Below are 13,979 nucleotides of genomic sequence, written 5' to 3'. Positions count from 1 at the left end.
GAAACCCTGGTCATCATATAACGATAAAAATTATATATATCAGGACAACATTTAAATATATCACAAATGAACAAATAAAATGTGGCCACGATTTAACCAAACAGACAGAACAAACTAATAAAATGTCAACTGTTACACTGTGTGAGATGCCTCTCAGGTCTCTCACAGGTCCCTCCCTCCATCCCGATCCAACCCTTCTGTTCCAGCTCTTCACCACTCCCATTGCTGTAGTCCATTGCCAATCGCCTACTCCATCCTGTGCTACTCCACCCCCTGCTACTCCATCACGTCTTTACTCTGGGCATCTACTGCTGGGGTTTCCACTGCCGCAGACTGAAAAGCCACCGTACCTACTGCATCAGAGCTGTTTTGCTGTGTATCTGACCCTGGTTCATGTATCAGTTTTCTCTCTTTGCTCTCTGGATTGGTAACCGGGTTTGGCACAGTCAGTTGGGATTTTGTTTATTATTTTGACTGTGGGCCACCTTCAAAGTCTGCACCTGGATTTACTGTAGCCACTGTACACTGTCCTGTTATGACCATAACCAGTCACGGCTTTCACCGCCCACCCATCTTGTCCCATGTCTGTTCACTCCATTTTGTTACGGCCTTTCCCCTAGACTAGGTCGTAACACAACTATTTAAAACAAGGGAACGAATTAATAGAATGTCTCAATATTCTAGATTAGTATCTCTCACTAATAATTGCTTACAATGCAAGGCTTTTAAGAGTGTGTTTGTAGGTCGAACCCAACCTAGGGTTGCCACTTGCAATCTGAAGAAAAATGAGACTTTGTACACTACAAAATATGCTGGGGCGGGGAGACAAAGCGCGTCCCGTACTGGTTCAAATTCAGAGGAGCTTTATTCATTTCAATATGACGGGACGGGTGCTGATTGGAGCCCCGCACAAAAAAAACATTGTCTGTATTGTGGGCACGTTTTACTAATTGGTTCCCACGATGTATTAACTCATAGTAAATTAAGTAAAATAATTTAAGTCAAAGGGTGGCATGGTGGTGCGGTGGTTACCGCTGTGGCCAAGGAGCAGAGTTTGAGTCTCTGCCATGGCTCCATGTGTGTGGAGTTTCCTTGTTTTTCCCACATAGTTGTGGGTTTTCCAGTTTCCCCCTATAGTCCCAAAACATGCTGAGGCTAATTGGAGTTACCAAATTACCTGTAGGTGTGCATGTGTGAATTCCCTGCTCTGTGCTTCTAGGCTCCAGACACCCCATGTAATAGGGTCAGTGCCCGTCTGACCCTGTCCTTGTGTCTCTTCCCTGTGTGGCAAGCAGCCGTTATCAGCCATTGTCATTGGCCCTAGTGTATTGTGCCTGTTCCCTGCACTGCTGACTACAACATGGCACTATGGGTCAAGCATGTGGCACAGAAGCTGGAACCCTTTGGGCATGGGTTCGAGGCTGCTCACGAATCAATGACCTTCTGATTGCTGCCCCAACCTCGGAGGCGGCCCTACAAGCCACCCAGTCAGTGCTGCTCTGACTGTCGGACAAAGGGTTCAAGGTCAGTAAAGATAAACTGCAAGTTGCGCAGACAGTTGTGTCCTTTTTAGGTCGAGTGCTGTCCAGTGCAGGCACAGGCCTCTCCCCAGCTCATCGTTCAGCTATCCTACATCATCCAAAACCCATTACAGTGAAAGACATGTTGTCCTTTTTAGGCCTTACAGGGTACAGTCGCACTTACGTTCCAGATTACACGGGGCTCACACAGCCCCTGCGGGCTTTGGTCCGTGAGCATGGCCTGTGTCGCCTCAGTGCATCCCTGAATTGGGATCAGCCGTCAGAAGAGGCTTTTATTGCCTTAAAGCAAAGATTAGCTCAGGCCGCAGACCCAGCCCTCCCAGATTACTCTCTCCCGTTCCATTTGGATGTTTCTGAAACGGATGATGTTGCGAACGGCATCCTGTTTCAGAAAAAAGGGGGAGAAAGGAGAGTGTTGATGTACGTCTGTGTAAAATTAGATACTACAGAAAAAAGACACCCGGCATGCACAAGGCACGCAGCAGGAGTGGCCAAAATCATTCAGAAAACAGCACATATAGTGATGGGACATGCACTGCATATTTTGACTTCACACAGCGTGGTGGCTTATGTTAACTCACAAACGTTTACCATGACGTCCCTCAGGCAGCAGAGACTTAGCAAAATACTAGAGGCACCCAATTAAAATTTTTCCCATGAAGGGATTAATATGGCTGACCGGATGAGTGGGGGAGAACCTCATGTGTGTGATTACAGAGTTCAGAAAGAGGAGAAGGTTAGACTAGATTTGGAAGCAGAAAAAATAGAAGGGACAGAGGACTGGTTCACAGATGGGTGTTGTTTCAGAACAGACAAAGGAGGTTTGCAGGCAGGATACGCAGTGGTTGCCAAACAAGGCCAGGACTATGTGACCTTGAAGGCAGAAAGACTGGAAGGAGCCCAGTCAGCTCAGAGGGCCGAAGTGATAGCAGCGATCGAGGCGCTAAAACTAGCAGACGGAAAAGAAGTCACCATATACTCAGATTCAGCATATGCTGTAGGCGCCGTGCATGTGGAACTCAGCCAATGGCTGAGAGCAGGATTTTTGACTGCAGGAAACAAGCCAATAAAACACGAAGCAGAGATGAAAGAACTGGCAGAAGCCCTAATGCTTCCTAAAAGAATCGCAATAGTGAAGTGTAAGGGCCACGAAGGGTCAGGAACAACGGTGGCAAAGGGAAATCAGGTAGCAGACGAAGAAGCAAAGTTAGGCTGAGCGATAGACTAACTTTAGAGAAAGTCAAGCAAGAACAGGACAAAGCATCTCCAGAGGAGAAAACTATGTGGATAAGGAAAGGGGGATGCAAGGAAGGGGGGCTGTGGCAGAATAAGGAAGGGAGACCAGCTTTGCCCCCTGGTATTCGGCAGACAATTTTAACAGAGGCTCATGGGGTTGGTCATGCAGGGGTGAGACAATTGTTAGAAAACTTGACAATGTGGTGGCATCCGTTTATGAAAGAAATGGTGCAGGGACACGTCCAGGGATGTGCGACCTGCACCCTTCATAACTCGCGACCCACAGTCAAGCCGGAAAAAGGGCAGTTTCCAATATGCATCAGCTCAGGGGAAGAAATCATTATAGATTACACTGATATGATAACTCCAGTAAAAGGGTTCAGGTATGTGTTGATGTGTGTGGATGCGTTCTCAGGGTGGCCAGAAGCATGGCCCACAAGAAAGGAGGATGGGGCATCCGTAATAAAGTTCCTGATTAATCAGTATATACCGCGACACGGGTTTCCCAACAGGATTCGATCGGACAATGGGACCTATTTTAAGAATGAAGATCTCCAGACAGTGAAGAAAGCATTGGGATTGAGACATGCGTTCGGAACTGTGTATCATCCGCAGTCCCAGGGAAAAGTGGAACGAATGAACCAAACAATAAAACAAAAATTGGCAAAAATCTGTGCAGACAAAAATGAATTGGGTTGATGCTTTACCGCTGGCACTGATGTCAGTGAGGTGTTCCGTAAACAGGGGGACTGGGTTCACCCCCTTTGAGCTCCAGACAGGCAGACAGTTCCCAGGACCCCAGAGAGGGTTAACCTGGACCCCCGATGAGAAGGGGGAGCGAAATCCTAAGGTATACTATGATGGTTTACAAGTTCTCGTTGCAGATTTTTTCAAACAGATTCAGGAGATGAGACCCAAGAATCAGCAACCCGAACCACATACGGCAGAGTGGGTGCTCCTGAAAGTCATCGAACGGAAGTGGTCAGAGCCCAGGTGGACTGGCCCCTTCCAGGTCACCGAAAGGACGTCACACGCGGTCCGTCTGAAAGGCAAAGGTGACACGTGGTTCCATTGGAGCTAGTGTGCGGCCACGGAGGAGCCAGGCAGAACCACAGCAGAAATCCAGAAGGCACTCGGAGAAGACATACAGAGCGTCAGTTCGGCTGAACTAGACGTGACTCAGGTCTTTACAGAAGGGCAGAATAATCCCTTGGCCTGAGCAGGTCAGCAGGGAAGTCTACCCCTGACTGATTGAAGAGAATCAACACCTCGTCCGCTGCAGATCAACAGGACCAGCATGCAGAGATTCGGGATGAAGAAGGGAAATTTGGGGGAAACAAATGTATTATGTGTAATGCTTAAATTGCTGATGATTATGTTGTTGTCCATTGTCCAGACTGGAGAGGCCAACCATCCCGACTGCGTGGGTTTTGAGGGACAGGCGCCTCTGCAGCTTTACTATATAAGAGGCACCCCCACCACCTTCGTGTTTGACTTATGCAACGTAATAGATTGTCATGAACAGAACGCGTCATACCGGGGCTATGCTATGTGGCTTTGCCACGCTTACTCTACAGGCAGAGTTAAAAAATGACATTAGGCTATCAAAGAGGGATGTAGAAAGAAAAATTGCATTGGAGGCTAAGCATGACAGTAAAGGTTTCTTCCAATATTTTAACTCCAAGAGAGCACTAAAAGCTGAAATCACTAATTTGCAGGATAGTAAGGGCCTTATAATTGATAACGAAATTGATATAGTAAATGAGTTTAATGATTATTTTTCAAGGGTGTTCACAATAGAGAACACAAGTAACTTACCACCAATTAATACGAATACAGTATCGTCTATGACCAATATATGTATAACTGAGGTTGATGTGATACTAAGCCTAGCTAAACTCAAAATAAATAAATCGCAGGGGCCTGATGGCATCTTACCTATAGTCTTAAAAGAGATGAGGGATATTATTAGCCAACCTTTAACTTTAATATTCCAGAAATCGTTATCTGCGGGTGTGGTACCATCAGATTGGAAGCATGCTAATATAACACCCATATTCAAAAAAGGGGATACTGTAGAAGTAATCCAGCAAACTATAGGCCAATCAGTTTAACTAGCATTACTGGAAAAATAATGGAAGCTATAATTCAAGTGAAAATGGTAGATTACCTAGATGCAAATAACATTATAAAGGATAGCCAACATGGATTTAGGAGAGGGAAAGCCTGCTTAATGAATCTACTTGAGTTCTTTGAGGAAGCTACAAGTGAAATTGATCACAAAAAGGCCTATGATGTGATTTACTTAGATTTCCAGAAGGCCTTTGATGTTGTCCCCCACAAACGACTCTTGCTAAAGCTTAAAGCTGCAGGGATTTTAGGAACTGTGGCAGCTTGGATCAAAAACTGGCTAACTGACAGGAAGCAGCGAGTAGTTATTAGAGGCACAATGTCACAGTGGGCCTCCGTTCATAGTGGGGTACCGCAGGGTTCAATTTTAGGACCACTATTGTTCCTAATTTACATTAATGATATTGACACAAATACATACAGTAAACTGGTTAAATTTGCAGACGACACCAAGGTGGGCGGGGTAGCAGATACTAATCTAGCAGCAGAGAGGCTTCAACGGGATCTGGATTTAATTAGCGAATGGGCTGATACTTGGCAGATGAAATTTAACACAGATAAATGTAAGGTAATCCATGCAGGGAGCAGAAATATAACGTACAGATATTTTATGGGTTCCACTGAAATAAAGGTAGCTGATTACGAGAAAGATCTCGGTATGTATGTTGATGCTTCCATGTCCCACTCTCGCCAGTGTGGGGAAGCAATAAAAAAGGCGAACAGAATGTTGGGTTATATCTCTAGATGTGTGGAGTTTAAGTCAAGGGAGGTGATGTTACACTTATATAATTCCTTGGTAAGACCCCACCTAGAATACTGTGTGCAGGTTTGGTCACCATACCTCAAGAAGGACATTGCTGCCTTAGAAAAGGTGCAACGAAGAGCTACGAGAATGATTCCTGGTCTTAGAGGAATGTCTTATGAGGAGAGGTTAGGGGAACTGAATCTGTTTAGCCTTGAGCAAAGGAGACTAAGGGGGGATATGATTCAGGTCTATAAGATTCTAACGGGTCTAGATGCTGTTCAGCCAAATGACTATTTCAATATTAGTCTAAATACTAGAACTCGTGGCCATAAGTGGAAATTAGCGGGAGAACATTTTAAAACAAATTTGAGGAAGCACTTCTTTACACAGCGTGTAGTTAGAGTATGGAATAATCTTCCTGCTAGTGTAGTGGAAGCTAAAACCATGGGTTCCTTTAAATCAGAGCTAGATAAGATTTTAACAACTCTGAGCTATTAGTTAAGTTCTCCCCAAACGAGCTTGATGGGCCGAATGGCCTCCTCTCGTTTGTAAATTTCTTATGTTCTTACTACTATCATTCGATATGCGCTTTTGGTCGACACTGGGCGACACGTGTGTTCAAGGGGTGCGACGATTGGGACATGGTGGCTAAGTACACTGGGCCCTGGGAGCCCACTGGTCCAAGATTCAATAGGGACTGGTGGACTAACATTACCTTCTCTAGGGTAGGTTATATGGGAAGATCGGGTTTTAATCCACTAGCGTTGTCTGTGGGGGAGTATTACTGTCCCCCGACCGCAGGAGACCAGCTAACCATCCTGCTGGGTGTTGACCAATCTGGAATAGATCGTCCACTTTGTCGGCCCTTCCACAGAAGCGCCACAACCCCCGGGAGGCTCTCCAGTACAATTGACTATTACTCCATCTCTGTCCGTGAATGTGTCTAGGGTGCTTCAGATAGATTATACCAGACTTAATCCTTTAGACCTTTTGGGATTGATCACGGGGTACAAAGACGGCAACCTTTGGTTGGCCTGGATTGCTCAGACAGCGAAAGAGCAGCAGATGGAGGGCTGTGTGGCCTGTGCCTCGGGCAGACCCCAGCTCTATACAGAGCCAGCCCCATTGCATGTTTCGGATGCCTGGGGCTACGGCTGCATGATAGCCCTGACCCGAGAAGCCACCCCGGCGAACTGTACCACCCTAGCATCTCTTTTTCCACCTATCAACCCCCGGACCAAAGCAGGACCATTTGTCCCCCGAATAGGGGACTACGTCTGTTTTAACTTCACAGGCACTGGTCCGCACATTGGGGACATCCCTAGCGAGTGGTGCCAAAGGATCGTACATAATGGATCCGGGGACACAGTGATTGGACATCTGGCCCGTTCAGGCCTCTATTGGTACTGTGGTCGCGATAAGTTACATGTCAGGATGACTCTCAGTGGTCAAGGAACGTGCGCCATGGTAAGGTTAGGGGCGCCATTAGTTTTGATAGGAGAACGCCCCGATATATTGGCTAGCACTACCACACCACCCCTTGCTAAAATATGGCAAAAGCGCGTAGTCAGCAGACGCAGACGCGAGAATCCTAATTTTGATCCGACGGTAGATTCCCTGACATACATCGACGCCATAGGGGTACCGAGAGGACTTGCCGGATGAGTTTAAATTGGCAGATCAGGTGGCCGCGGGATTTGAGAACATTCCCCTTGTGGCGGCGTTATTCCCGATTACCCCTAATAAAAATGTGGATCGCATTAACTATGTCCATTATAATGTGTTGCGCCTTTCGAACTTGACTAGGGACGCAGTGGCGGGCCTTGCAGAACAGTTAGGCCCCACGTCCCTCATGGCCGTGCAAAATAGGATGGCGCTGGACATGTTATTGGCTGAAAAGGGGGGAGTGTGCGTTATGTTCGGGGAAGTATGTTGCACTTTCATCCCCAATAATACTGCACCAGACGGTTCAGTGACCAGGGCACTTGAGGGTCTTCGGATCCTCTCCAAAACGATGCATGACCACTCCGGGATTACTAACATCTGGGATGACTGGCTGACCTCCATGTGCGGACAATGGAAAGGCTTGATGACTTCGCTGTTATTATCCATGGCTTCTTTTACGGCTATCCTAGTCACTTGCGGGTGTTGTTGTATTCCCTGTGCACGCGCACTGTCAGTTCGCCTCATTACCACGGTGATAGAGAAGCGTGATAACGCCTATACCCAGATGATGCCTCTTCTCCCTGTCAGGAGGGAGGAAGATGATGGCCTTCATCTGGAGGTTGAGCTTTCCCGTCCGTAAGGTGATCTCCTTGCGGAGATCAAAAGGGGGAAATTGAGGGGTTAATTGTACAATTATGCAGCTACTAATTTCTAAGAAAATAGCGTCTAAAATAAAGCAGATAGCAGAAAGGGGAACTGATACTAGGCCTGTATGATGGACAGATCTCACCCATGCAGTTGCAGAGAATTAAGAACTGATAGTGCGCAGAAAACAGGAACCCATCATCTAACCAACACTTATTTATACTTAGTGCTAGACAAAGCGGGGAGATGAACCCGCTGCTTAATGGGCTGGCTGGTAAACTAGAGCAAAAGTCAAAACATTTATGCATATACTGGCTAAGCAGAGCAAATGTCAAAACATGTTGTAGTCACGTACACGGAAAGGTACCAAGAAGAGGGGGGTGACCCCCAGAAGGCCTCAATCTATCAAGATGTCCAGCACACCCTGCAACATGTGACGTCGCCACTACCAATGACGACCGTGCATCCAGCTCGCCGTTCTGCCTGTCATCTTCCTTGTATGACCCGCTCCCTGCCTTCTGGCTGCCTGGCGATTGGAGGGAGTGGTGGCACCGGCTTGTCATCTCCCCCCTGCTCCCCGTTTGTGTTTCAGATTTAACTGTATTTTACTCTCCCTGCCGGCCCCTGGAGGATAGGCTCCCCCTTTGAGTCTGGTCCCTCCCAAGGTTTCTTCCTTCTAGGGAGTTTTTCCTTGCCACTGTCGCCTATGGCTTACTCACTGGGGGCTTTGGGTGGGGATGCTGTAAAGCGCTTTGGGACAATGTAATGTTGTGATAATGCGCTATACAAAAATAAATTTGTTGTTGTTGTTGTTGCCTATAAAGAGACAGAGCCGATACATACGGCTCGAGCTTCTTCCTGTACATGCTGAATGTATGTCAGATAGTTGTTCCCAGATTGCAATCTGTCAGAGAATAAAATGGTGACTTGCAACTACTCCTCGACTGTGCAGTGAATCTCTTCTCATCAACGGACCTGGCGGAGTTCTGACTCCAACAGTACATTAAAGGTTTTAAGTAAAATGGACACATACGCGTCTTAACGTGTTTTATTTCTTTTTACATTATGTTTAAATGTAACGTTTAAATGTTAGTTTAAAGCTGCACAATTAGCCAGTTGATACGTTTTACTGTAACGTTCTCAAAATGCAGACACTTATTTATAACTGAAACAGTTATCGAAATTCAACATAATAGACAATGCAATTTACTCACCCAAGTATTGTCAGTCCCATATAAAACACAAGAGTGTGCGACCGAATATTGCAAGACATGTTTTAATAAAAAAGGTGACCGGAACTGATAACCCTGCTTGTTACTGGGAAAAAAAAAGTTTAACACAACCAGTAGCCTCGCATCAGCGCTAATTGTGCCTTTCTGCGTTGCCCGCATCAGTGCACCGAACGCGGAAGACGCCGCGCTTATAGTGGCGCTACCGCTAGACCCAGCACATACTCACTAGGCAGTTGTCGTGAAGATACGTGCAAAATAGTTGCGAAACGGAAATACATCCACATTTCACGGTTGATAGAAACAATGAGAACTGTACCTGGTTACAAAAAGAGATCACTGGCTCTGATATTTTACCATGCAAAAAGCAAAAAAGTGTGGGTGTACGAAACTCTCCGGGCCTGTTTACACTTAGTTTTAAAATGCGTATTGGGCGATCGGATCACAAGCAGACAGTCGAGACACATCGCCGTATACACCTGTGCCTACCATGCAACTAAGGTGTGTCCAGCTGACCACTTGTGTTCATATTTAGAGCAGCTTGGAGTGTTTAATAAGGGAGCTCCATTTACACATCGGCTGGTTTCAGGTCTACTTTCCGCTCAGCAGCAAGCAATATGAATCTCTGTTGGTGAGAGCTGGACCGAAGTAGTGATAAGAGGATAAGTGGTGATCTGGAGGGTAATAAGAAGCTACATTAGAAATACTCATTTAAATGCATAGAATAGGAATGCTTTGCAACTGTTTTGTGTAATGTATATTTTAAACTGGAGCCTACCTCTCATACAATTTGTTTATTCTGAATGGCATTATCGTGGACTGTAAACAACTGAGTAACTCGTATAAGTTTCTTTGTGATAATGATACACACACATCAACACGTACTTGGTAAGTCCTTTCGTATCAAATCACCCAGTGGAGGAGAAATTTCTCAGGTCACCTTCTCAGATTTCTCTGAAAATCACAGGTGCTGCTATACCGAAGGTGTGCTCTCGTACAGTTTTGAAACTACAGCCTTTAGAAAACTTAATGAATTTTATTTCATTCATTTTATTCAAAACTTATTTTTTTAATTCAGTGTTTTGGTGGAGCTTCCAACATTCATGGCCCCTTTGATATGGAAGGTCCAGGTCTGAAACGCCATGAGTAGGGCAAACTTTGCATGTAGAATTGAAGAATCTCATCTGATCAGTTATATCGTATGACTTATTATGGAAACAAATCTGTCTCATCACAATTTGAATTTTATATGCCACTGAAATTCTAACATTGAATATTTATGCATTGGAAATATGCATCAGGTATTTTTTTGCCTCTCAATTACAGTCTTCAAATTTTCTATAATGCAGTTTCACTGCTATTTTTCCATGTTCAAAAATTCACGATAAATCAAATTCAGGGTTTAAAGATACAAATTACAAAAAACTCAAGTTTCAAAAATTCAAAGAGAACATTCCAAAGTTGCTCCAATTTGATGGTCCGAATTCACATGTAAAAATACAAAGTTAAAAATAAGAGTTATACATCTAGGATACCAAGGCTAAGCAATCGAATCTGTGGGTGCGTCCCAATAGAGTCTGGCTGCAGATCCACTGAGAGTCACATCCACTGACAGGCAGGAAATGACATCACAGATCCACTGAGAGACACAGCCATAGACATCTTCTATGATACATCCATTGACAGGTGGGAAGTCCACTGTTGGTCCGGAAATGATGTCACAGATCCACTCTGAAGCACATATTACTGCTTTACAGCAGCTGCTCCTTCTCGATTTTACAATTTAGTTTATTAGTTCATTTAAAAATGGTTCATAGTTATCACTCACTTGTTTGTATGCATGTATTTCTAAATTATATAAAGATTATTGTCACATTCAGCTCCGAACGATCCTCGTGTGTGCCACGCCCCCTCATTACCTCATGTCGATTTCTGATTGTTCTCACCTGTTGCCTGTTACATTTGCCTAGTCTTGTGTATTTAGTCGTAGTCTGAGTCAGTTTCCCTAGATTTGTCATTGATGTTCGCTGTCGTGTTTCCCCGGTCCTGTCTATCTTTAATAAATCCCCGGTTTTACCCGACTTTCTGGCTCCGTTTCCCTGCTTCCCGGATCGCCTGCAAGCCGATCGTGACAGAATGACAAATCTCCCCCACACGCTCAGCGCTACCGGGGAGGAACTCCCCATAGATGAAGAGGTCATCTGGTGGACCAACATGCTGGAGCTCCAGGAAGATCCAGTAGCCCGCCTGCTCGTGGAGAGATGTTGGGTGCTCATCAAAAAGAGGTATGACATCGGTGAGGAGCAGCTGCATAAGAAGGTGGGAGAACACCAATGGCGGCTGAGGGAGAGAGCGGCAGTCTGGTTGTCCCCTCTGGGATACGCCTCCTGGGAGCCGCCCCCCGACTCACCACCTACCTCCATCCCAGTCTCCAGCAAGACGGCAAGGGCTCCAGCCTCCACCGCACAGCGAAAGACGCCTCTTAGGCAGCGCAAGACTGAGCGTAACGCGGCTTGTGCCGCTCAACCCCCCAGCTCTGAAGACCTGCCCTGGGTGCTAGAGAGCCCCGCTCTTCCGAAGAGGATGAGGCGCAGGGGAAAGAAGAGAGCCGCCCCGACGCTCTTCCTGGGAGCGTGCTCACTTCTCTCCACCTGGGAAGACGCCGCTGATGCCGGTAAGCCTCACGTTGAGGAAAAGCCACCTCCGTTAGAGGCGTACTACTATCGGCCGGAGCGTCTGGGCCTCGGAGGAATACGCGCGGTAAGAGACGGCATTCCCCGGGTACCAAAAGCCCTTAAAGGGGCAGTCCCAGGTGTGCCTATTCCGGACCTGCCTATTCCGGACCTGCTTGCTCCGGACCTGCCTGCCCCGGACCTGCCAGCACCGCCTACTGCTGCTGCCGCCGCACTACCCGCGGCTCCACAGGTCCAGCCTGACCCGCCTATCCAGCCTGACCCGCTTATCCATTGGTAATGAAACAACTTCCACAGTCCTTCAGCCTTACATCTGAAGCATCATGTATAAATGAAATTGAACAGGCAACTGCAAACATGGAAAAATCCCTTCGTAGTGCACTAGATCTTGTAGCTCCACTTAAGAAGATAAAGCATAGAGATAAGAAACCTGCCCCCTGGTACTCTGATCATACATGTGAACTCAAACAGGCATCACGCAAGCTAGAACGCAAATGGTGCTCAACTAAACTAGAAGTTTTCAAATCTGCATGGAAATCTGCCTGTCTAAATACAGACAAGCACTAGTGACTGCTAGGTCTGTGTATCTCTCCAGATTAATAGACAGGAACAAAACCAATCCAAAATTCCTATTTGAATCCGTGGCTAGGTTAACACAGAATTCTCCATTAAACTCGCAAGTCCCGCAAGCTCTTAAGAGTGATGACTTTATTACATTTTTTTATGGTAAAATAACTAAGATTAGACAGACCATCCAGTGCACGTCCTTAGCTACCTACGGCTGCCAGGCTCCTGCTAGTCTTATGCCTATCAATAATGAGACCTTTGAATCTTAAATTCCTATAAAACACTCAGAACTCTTGAGCTTAATTTCCTCCTGTAAATCCTCTACAAACCTTGTAGACCCAATTCCTACAAAATTCTTCAAGGAAAATGCACCGCAGATTAGCAATACCCTGTTAAATGTGTTAAACTCATCTCTTAAGGTTTTGGAACATATCCAAGCTTTTAAAATGGCTGTTATTAGACCCGTCCTAAAGAAACCAAATCTTGAACCTAGTGTTTTAGAAAACTATAGACCTATCTCAAATCTTCCTTTCATTTCAAAGATCATGGAAAAGGTTGTAGTTCGTCAGTTGTCTTCTTTCCTGCAAAAAAATAATACTAATGAATTATATCAGTCTGGCTTTAGACCAAACCGTATGGAGTTAATTTTGTGCCAAAAGTATCAATCAAAATTTTGAAAACCGCAAGCAAATCATTAAGTATCAGAATGAAAATTTGTATTCCAAATATCAAAAAAGTCTAATAAAATCATTTTATCCTTCTTCTTCTCTAATGTGTTTTGCTTCTGGAATGTTTTTCTTTGCTTTTGGATATTTTTTTTTTTGCTTCTGGAATATTTTTCTTTGCTTTTGGATTTTTTTTTTTGCTTTTGGAATGTTTTTTTGCTTCTGACTTTTGGCACTGTTTTAACGGGTGGGCGGGCCTTAGCAGCTTACACGTCTATTGGTCAGCTGGAATTTGGAGTGAACACGCCTTTAACCATCTGAGCACGCCCACTACATGATGCCTCAGAATATAGCAACATGGCGGGAAGCTCCGGAGCCAGTTTACAGCATGGAATTGCATCTTTGTAGTTCTACAATAGTGTACTTTTATTAGGAATCGGTGTATGCAACACATATTTCGCGTTCATAAAATGTCACCAACCCATCCAGTTCATTAACTTTAGCTATTCCACCAATGCGCTGACCAGGGGAGTTTCTAGCTAAAGCTTCTAGCTTCCAGCTGAAGTTTGCCTTGATCAGGTGAACCTGGGGGATAATGCACACCCCTTACATTTTCAGAATAACTTTCTCTCTAACAGGTATTAATTAGTGCGCTGTATCCATATTACTGTAGATGCCATTGAGGCAACACACTAAATCTTAATGCTAATGTATTAAATGTGACGAAACATCAAGCAATTCAGCTGTGGTACATTTGCTTTGTCCCACGGTGCACTGCCTTAATCACACTTTACAACTTAATGAACTGGATGGGTTGGTGACATTTTATGAACGCGAAATATGATCTAAGACCCGAAACACCC

The 13,979-nt window shown here is 45.3% G+C and overlaps 1 protein-coding gene across 2 annotated transcripts in view; it reads left to right on the top strand.

Moving 5' to 3' along the window:
* The window catches only part of LOC111860223 (class I histocompatibility antigen, F10 alpha chain-like), a 108,528-nt gene that overhangs the window by 49,125 nt on the left and 45,424 nt on the right, over positions 1–13,979 (top strand). The window lies entirely within an intron of this gene.

This window comes from Paramormyrops kingsleyae, chromosome 23 (genome assembly GCF_048594095.1).
Source record: "Paramormyrops kingsleyae isolate MSU_618 chromosome 23, PKINGS_0.4, whole genome shotgun sequence".
NCBI lineage: Eukaryota > Metazoa > Chordata > Actinopteri > Osteoglossiformes > Mormyridae > Paramormyrops > Paramormyrops kingsleyae.
Note: the sequence above shows the minus strand (reverse complement) of the source record. Positions and strands in the feature narration are given on the sequence as shown.